Here is a 7552-nt window from a genome sequence, read left to right as displayed (position 1 = left end):
CATGCGGTTCTGGGCAAAGGAGATGTAGTCGTTGTTTGTGTGCATCTGTAAGTTGTTGTTAGTATGTTTATGTTTGTATTTCGTGTGAAGAAAAAGGGGGGGAAAGAAAAAAATACACAAAATAAAAAGGAATGGTCTGAAATGAATGTAGTGATACCAGCGATAGGCTGGTACTCACAACTATTAACTCACATATTTACAAATGCAGTGATGGAGAACCATGCAGACACTTTGCATTAACAACTTTATTTATCTATAGCCTACTATACAGTACTTGAGTATGCCAATACTTTGTTTCAAATGAGTCTATGTTATTAATATCAATATCTCTACAATGCTCAACAAATGATGTGCATCTTCCCACATAAAATTGTTGTAAATTATTCATGGCACTGACCCTGTTATATAGCTCACAATCTCATGTTTCTCTTCTTTCTCGTGTGTTTATTTACATTATATTATTTTCAAGCAGATTTAAGTCAAAACTGAAATTCAGCTGCTTAGGAACATTCACTGTCTTCTTGGTAAGCAACTCCAGTGTATATTTGGCCTTGTGTTTTAGGTTATTGTCCTGCTGAAAGGTGAATTAATCTCCCAGTGTCTGGTGGAAAGCCGACTGAACCAGGTTTCCTCTAGGATTGTGCCTGTGCTTAGCTCCATTCCGTTGATTTTTTATCCTGAAAATCTCCCCAGTCCTTAACAATTACAAGCATACCCATAACATGATGCAGCCAGTGGTACTCAGTAATGTGTTGTATTGGATTAGCTACCAAACATAACAATTTGTATTCAGGACAAAAAGTGAATTGCTTTGACTCATTTTTTGCAGTATTTATTTAGTGCCTTGTTGCAAACAGAATGCATGTTTTGGAATATTTGTATTTTGTACAGGCTTCCTTCTTTTCCCTCTGTCAATTAGGTTAGTATTGTGGAGTAACTACAATGTTGTTGATCCATCCTTGGTTTTCTCTTATCACAGCCATTTTAAAGTCACCATTGGCCTCATGGTGAAATCCCTGAGCGGTTTCCTTCCTCTCTGGCAACTGAGTTAGGAAGGACACCTGTATCTTTGTAGTGACTGGGTGTATTGATACACCATCCAAAGTGTAATTAATAACTTCACCATGCTCAAAATGATATTCAATGTCTGCTTTGTTTTACCCATCTACAAATAGGTGCCCTTCTTTGCAAGGCATAGAAAACCTCCCTGGTCTTTGTGGTTTAATCTGTGTTTGAAATTCACTTCTCGACTGAGGGACCTTACAGGTACAAAGATGAGGGAGTCATTCAAAATGTATGTTAAACACTATTAATAAGTCCATGCAACTTATTATGTGACAGTTTTACTCCTGAACATAAATAGGCTTACCATAACAAAGGGGTTGAATACTTAAGACATTTCAGCATTTCATTTGTAATTCATTTGTAAACATTTCAATAAAGATAATTCCACTTTGACATTATGGTGTATTTTGTGTAGGCCAGTGACACAAATCTATATTTAATCCATTTTAAATTCAGGCTGTAACACAAAAAAAAGTAGAAAAATTGTCAAAGGGTGTGAATACTTTATAAAGGCACAGTACACTTTGAAACTTGAAACAAGTATAATGGGAATTTTAATGTTTGTGCTTTTCTTATTAATAATTTCTGTTTTCAATTCATGTGCTGTTCTAATAAACCAATTTCTGTGTTCATGCAAGTGGCTGACTGAACGAATCCTCACTATCAGTAGCTGCAATTTGGCAGTCCGCCCAGACCTTGTTTTGAAAACGAAGGATATCTCAGTTTCAAGGTCTCAGCTTAGAGAGAAGAACCCTCATTGGTCTGTCACATGTTATGAACCATTATTGGTCAGTCACATGAATAAAACAAAATGGTAATGATTAATTAATTATGCTAAATCATGCAAATATAACTTGTCTGTGTATAGCCGTATATAAGACAACTGCTGGGACTGCCCAGGGAGAGCTCCTGATTGACATGTGTACTATGGTGCAGCACGCTGACAAATAAATGATGATTCATTCAAGATTGACTTTGAGTGTTCCTGTGTAAGAATTTCCACGACCCGACACAAGCAAGCCATGTCATCTCAGTACATGTAGAAACAACATTGGGCAATTTCACACGCAAAAATAGGCCTACATTACATACAGTCAGCTTTTGTTTTTGTCAAACTAGCTAAATAAATTTACATGGTCTGATCATGTGGATACCAAGTTTCACTTTCAAGATTTAAAAATGTTTATTTTTCCCTAGTAAAATGTTACTTGTTGTCCTAGTTCTCTGCTTCACTGGACTCACTGATCTCATATTCACTGGTCTCATATCCGGAAACATCTTCAGCATTCCTAGACGTCCCCTCTCTCAGCCAGTCAGACACCCTCTCGTGTTCAGCCCGAGCTCACTGGTAACACAGCACAAGAGAATTAATTCATTGAGAATTTACACAGAAAATGTTTGCGTTTACATTTGGTCATTCACTCAACATGACACATTCTATAAATGTAATAAGGAATGTATAATTGGACATATATTTGTTTAGAATTATAATATATGCATATTCACTGTATGACGGTTCAGTTAAGCTGTTTACCTTCTTTGGCCTGAACAGCAACTTCCTGATGTCTCCAAGAAACTTTCTCTCTCTCCTACTGCACACCTCGTCAAACATCTCAATAAGTGAATCCCTAGTTGTCTGCGACTCCTCCATGGTCTCCTCCCCCTCCCATTTATCTGCCTCACCAGACTGCTCCTCTGTGGCCCTAGCACTCCATTCACTTTTACCATCAGCTCAATCCTCTCCAAAAGCTCTGTGACCTGAGTGACATCACCCCTGTTTTTTGATGTTGAGAATGTGGTATTTGTTGTCACACTTCTTGAGGAGCCACTGGAGGGCTCTCCCCTCACTCTCAATGAACTACCCTATGGTGGTGTCCCCCAGCGAGTAACACCAGCTAAACATCACCAGGGCATGTCTCCACGCATCAGAACCCAGAAGCTTGATGTGCTCCTTTACCAACCTCAGGTGGACTTTTGAAGGCAATAACAGCAGAAATGACCAGGAGGACAGCATGGTGTCCAGGGGGACACAATAACATGGATTTCACTATCCCTTGCTTTACCATCTCTGGGGTGTCACGGAGTGAGGCATATTGCCACCATGCTGGTGTGTCCACCACCATGACCTTCCATTCGCCTACCTGGCCCTGTCTCTTCACACTCAGACTGGTTCTCCTCCTCTCCTCTGTGTCTCCATCGCTACCCATGATGATGTCTGCCACCTTCGTCTACCAAGTCAGCATCCAACCCAGTAGCACAATTCTCAGTTCTGATAGGTGATGGGCCTCACCTATCAAACAGATAGTGAGCAACAGATAGTCCTCTAGACAGGCAAACAGACAGACAGATTGACCTGCTGGCACATAAATTAACTACCTACCTATAAAGCGTTCTCCGACATAAGCAGCAGACACAACCACATCAATTTGATATTGCTTTATGTAGACTAGCATAAGGAACTGAATCCCATGTGCTTATTAGCTATAGTTCAACCTAATAATCTGTTCCAGGACAGGGGGCCCAGCAAGGGGATATTGAGACAGACACAGCTAGCTGTACATTGCTTTATAAAATAAGCAACACCAGTTCAGACCAATTGCAGGATTTACTGAAATCATATTATATATCATATTATATATACATTTTGCCATGTTTTATAGTGTTAAATAATGTTTTTTCTTTGGTTTTTGGTACATCATCATTGAAAATGTATTTTTCTTTTAAATCGCACTCTAGCTCCCCTTCTGCCCTGAGGTGATGCAACCGGTTTGTTTCCATTCCATACTCCCTTAGATGACCATCCCAGCCACTATCGCTCAGAATTCAAAAGTATTACTGCATTACAACTTGGATATTACTGGATCTCAAAATCTAAAAGTGCAGGCAGAAACCACTGAATAACTTACCACACACATGTTCAGACCTTCCTGTGTCCATCACTTTCTTTCCCAATGCCTGTCTGAAAATGCACAATGTGGAGCTATTATGAAACACTAATCCTTTTGTTCACAGTAACCGTACACTTCCATGCAAAGGTAGCTGTTTTGTGACTTTGATTGTAGTATCCAGTGAATTATTCCAATGATGGTGTCTCAGTGTAAGGTTCTGCTTTTCTTTTCTTAGTCAACCTTGTGTTCTTTTTCTTTGTGTTCTGGAACGTAGCCCCGTCTTTCATTTTTGTTCATTGATTTCACCTGTGTTTGTTTCTCACCTGGTCTCATCAGTTCCCTATTTAGTTCAGTTCTTTCTGTTTGTATGGTTGTGAGGTATTGTTTGTTTTTAACTGCATGCCTGTGTTTGACCACTGCCTGCCTGTGACCACAATTCCTGCCTTCTGCGAAGGCTTAAGGTATAATGCAGTCTGTTCACAAAAACTTGATCAGCTGGTTTCTTTTCAAGTGAAGAGTGTACAGCACAGGGTAAATAACAGACTCCTCCCTCAGATGTTTCTGTGTCAAGACTCAGATGCGTGCAGGTACACTGTGTCATCAAAACAGATGCTGGCATTTTGTTTCCCAATCTGTGGTTATTGGATACCACAATGGTATACACTGTAGGTTACATGTGACATAGCCTATTTTATACTAGATTTTCTGTAAAATAACTAGAAGAAAATAGCTGTGTTCGAATACCCATACTGTATACTACATACTTAATAATTATATACTACATACTATATACTATTAGTTAATTTTAGTATACTGTAAACAAACGGTATCCTTTCAGTTGAGTGTACTAGCCTGTCTACCGGAAGTTGATGCTGTTATTATGCAACTTCTTGTTAGCATAACAAATTACTAGCTAGACATCTTACGACTTCATTAACAATGTCGATTGAGAATGCATAACGAATTACGTGAATAATCAAGTCAAACGTTGGGTAGTTAGCATATAGTTAATATACTGGCAAGTTCAATGTTAGGCAGCTAGCTAACATAATGGTACTGTCACGACTTCCGCCGAAGTCGGTCCCTCTCCTTGTTCGGGCGGCGTTCGGCGGCCGACGTCACCGGCCTTCTAGCCATCGCCGATCCACTTTTCATTTTCCATTTGTTTTGTCTTTGTCTTACACACCTGGTTTCAATTCCCCAATTACTTGTTCATTATTTAACCCTCTGTTCCCTCCATGTTTGTTTGTGAGTAATTGTTTATTGTATTGCGGTCCGTATTTGTGGCCTTGTATTTATACGACGTGTATTGTTATATATTTGAGTAAAATTGCTTTCATTACTCATATCTGCTGTCCTGCGCCTGACTCATCTCACCAGCTACACACAGATGCATTACAAGTACATAAAAGCAACTGCTGTTATGATATGCTATGCGGTTAGTAAGGCTAGCGTAGCTAATAAACTGTCAGCCAATATTACGTGTAACGTAACTTATTTGAAAAGTCATGACTTTTTAATTTGGATATTAAAGCAATTCATATTTTGTTTTTGTACTTACATTTGTATTCGCTCTCGTCGGACTTTGGCTGCATATTGTCATGTCCTGACCATAGAGAGCTTTTATTTTTCTATGGTAGAGTAGGTCAGGGCGTGACTGGGGGGTTTTGTCTAGTTTAAATTTTCTATGTTGTGTTCTAGGTTCTTTTTTCTAGGTTGGGTTTTTTGTATGATTCCCAATTAGAGGCAGTCATCGTTGTCTCTAATTGGGAATCATATTTAAGTTGTTGTTTTTCCCACTAGTGTTTGTGGGAGATTATTTTGAGTTAGTGTATGTTGCACCTCTTTGTCACGGTTTGTTTCTTTGTTTATAGTTTATCTTGCATAGTTTCACAGATAAATAAATATGTGGAACAATACACACGCTGCGCCTTGGTCTCATTCATACGACAGCCGTGACACACATATTTCGCCCTTTTCTTCAAATCTGAAAACGTTGTGAAGCCACACCCATTTCTGAAGAATTGCATTATGGCCCTAAAAGCACGGAAATAGTGTCCACTGCATGTATACTTCGAATTTTGACGAAAGTAGTTCGACATCCGGGATCTTTTGGCATACTGTCTATACTATGACCAATAAGCATACTACATACTCAATTTACATCACAAATAGTATGGTTAGTATGAGTATTCGAACACAGCTACTGTCAATATTGTTGCAAAGTTGCAAATCTATATGAGGTTGAAGATAAACTACTACGTGATAATGAAAGGGAAATGTATAACTGAAAGGGTCTGGATGACCTCTAATAAACACCATGTACTGATTTGTGTGAAGGACAAAAAAGATGTATGACAAGAACAGAGCCAAAGGGTTTTTATTGTCACCACACAACACACTCCAGTTAACTTTGGGTACATATACAACAGGGTGTGTTGTTTATTTTGTATCAACACACACAGTACCATAGCAAACACTTCTTTGTAGCTAGCTCTGCTCCCATGTGTCAATTTCCCCCTCTTTATCAGATTAGCCACGCCCAGTAGGCGAACGTCAACAAGGTAATTGGAGGACACACCGTGTAGCGATTGGTTCGTTGACACGTCAATTGTGGTCTCCAAGGGCCTTTTTAACAGTTCCTGTCATCCCTCTCCCCTTCCCTGTTCAACGCATTGTAGGCTATTTGGCAAGGGTGACCTGCATCTCGGCCTGTGTCTTATGTGTCTGCGGCAATGACAACTGTCAGTTCTTCACTTACACTTTCAGTTAGGCTTTCCAACACATCAGGGGCAGCAAGTCTTACAAAAGTGTCTTTGGTCTGCCCCTGCCAGACAGCAGAACTGAGATACCTCTAGCAACACGTTATGAAATCTGAGATCCCTTCATGAAGATGTAAAGGAATGAGTCCACTAGGGGGCTCACTAATACCGAAAACAAGGTTGTGTTGCAGCAGACCGATAGAGCCCCACAGTGGACGAGTCATAATACCCATAAAATCTAACATTTTTCCCATAGGGGATTTTAGAACCACTTCAAACAAGGTATGTCTTTCATGTAGGCTTTCCCTGGCATGATGTTTTGATAACTGTGTAAATCTCTCTCGGACAAGGTGACTTAAAGTACCAGTCAAACGTTTGGACACACCTACTCATTCAAGGGCTTTTCTTTATTTGCATTATTTTCTACATGGTACAATAGTAGTGAAGACTTCAACACTATGCAATAACACATATGGAATCATGTAGTAACCAAAAAAGTGTTAAACAAATCAAAATATATTTTATATTTGAGATTCTTCAAAGTAGCCACCCTTTGCCTTAACAGCTTTGCACAGTCTTGGCATTCTCTCAACCAGCTTCACCTGGAATATTTTTTCCAACAGTCATAAAGGAGTTCCCACATGCTGAGCACTTGTTGCTGCTTTTCCTTCACTCTGCGGTCCAACTCATCTCAATTGGGTTGAGGTCGGGTGACTGTGGAGACCAGGTCATTTGATGCAGCACTCCATCACTCTCCTTCTTGGTCAAATAGCCCTTACACAGCCTGGAGGTGTGTTGTGGTTCATTGTCCTGTTGAAAAACAAATTATATTCCAAA

The 7552-nt window shown here is 39.6% G+C and overlaps 1 long non-coding RNA gene across 1 annotated transcript; it reads right to left on the bottom strand.

Annotated features, from left to right (window-relative positions):
- Positions 1–1551: 1551 nt before the first annotated feature.
- On the bottom strand, positions 1552–4489 carry LOC123741633 (uncharacterized). The gene is made up of 2 exons (XR_006769122.1): positions 3972–4489; positions 1552–2410 (listed from the first exon to the last, which is right to left on the bottom strand). It is a non-coding gene; the product is annotated as an uncharacterized lncRNA (long non-coding RNA).
- Positions 4490–7552: the final 3063 nt, after the last annotated feature.

Source organism: Salmo salar, chromosome ssa03 (genome assembly GCF_905237065.1).
Source record: "Salmo salar chromosome ssa03, Ssal_v3.1, whole genome shotgun sequence".
Taxonomy (NCBI): Eukaryota; Metazoa; Chordata; class Actinopteri; order Salmoniformes; family Salmonidae; genus Salmo; species Salmo salar.
Note: the sequence above shows the minus strand (reverse complement) of the source record. Positions and strands in the feature narration are given on the sequence as shown.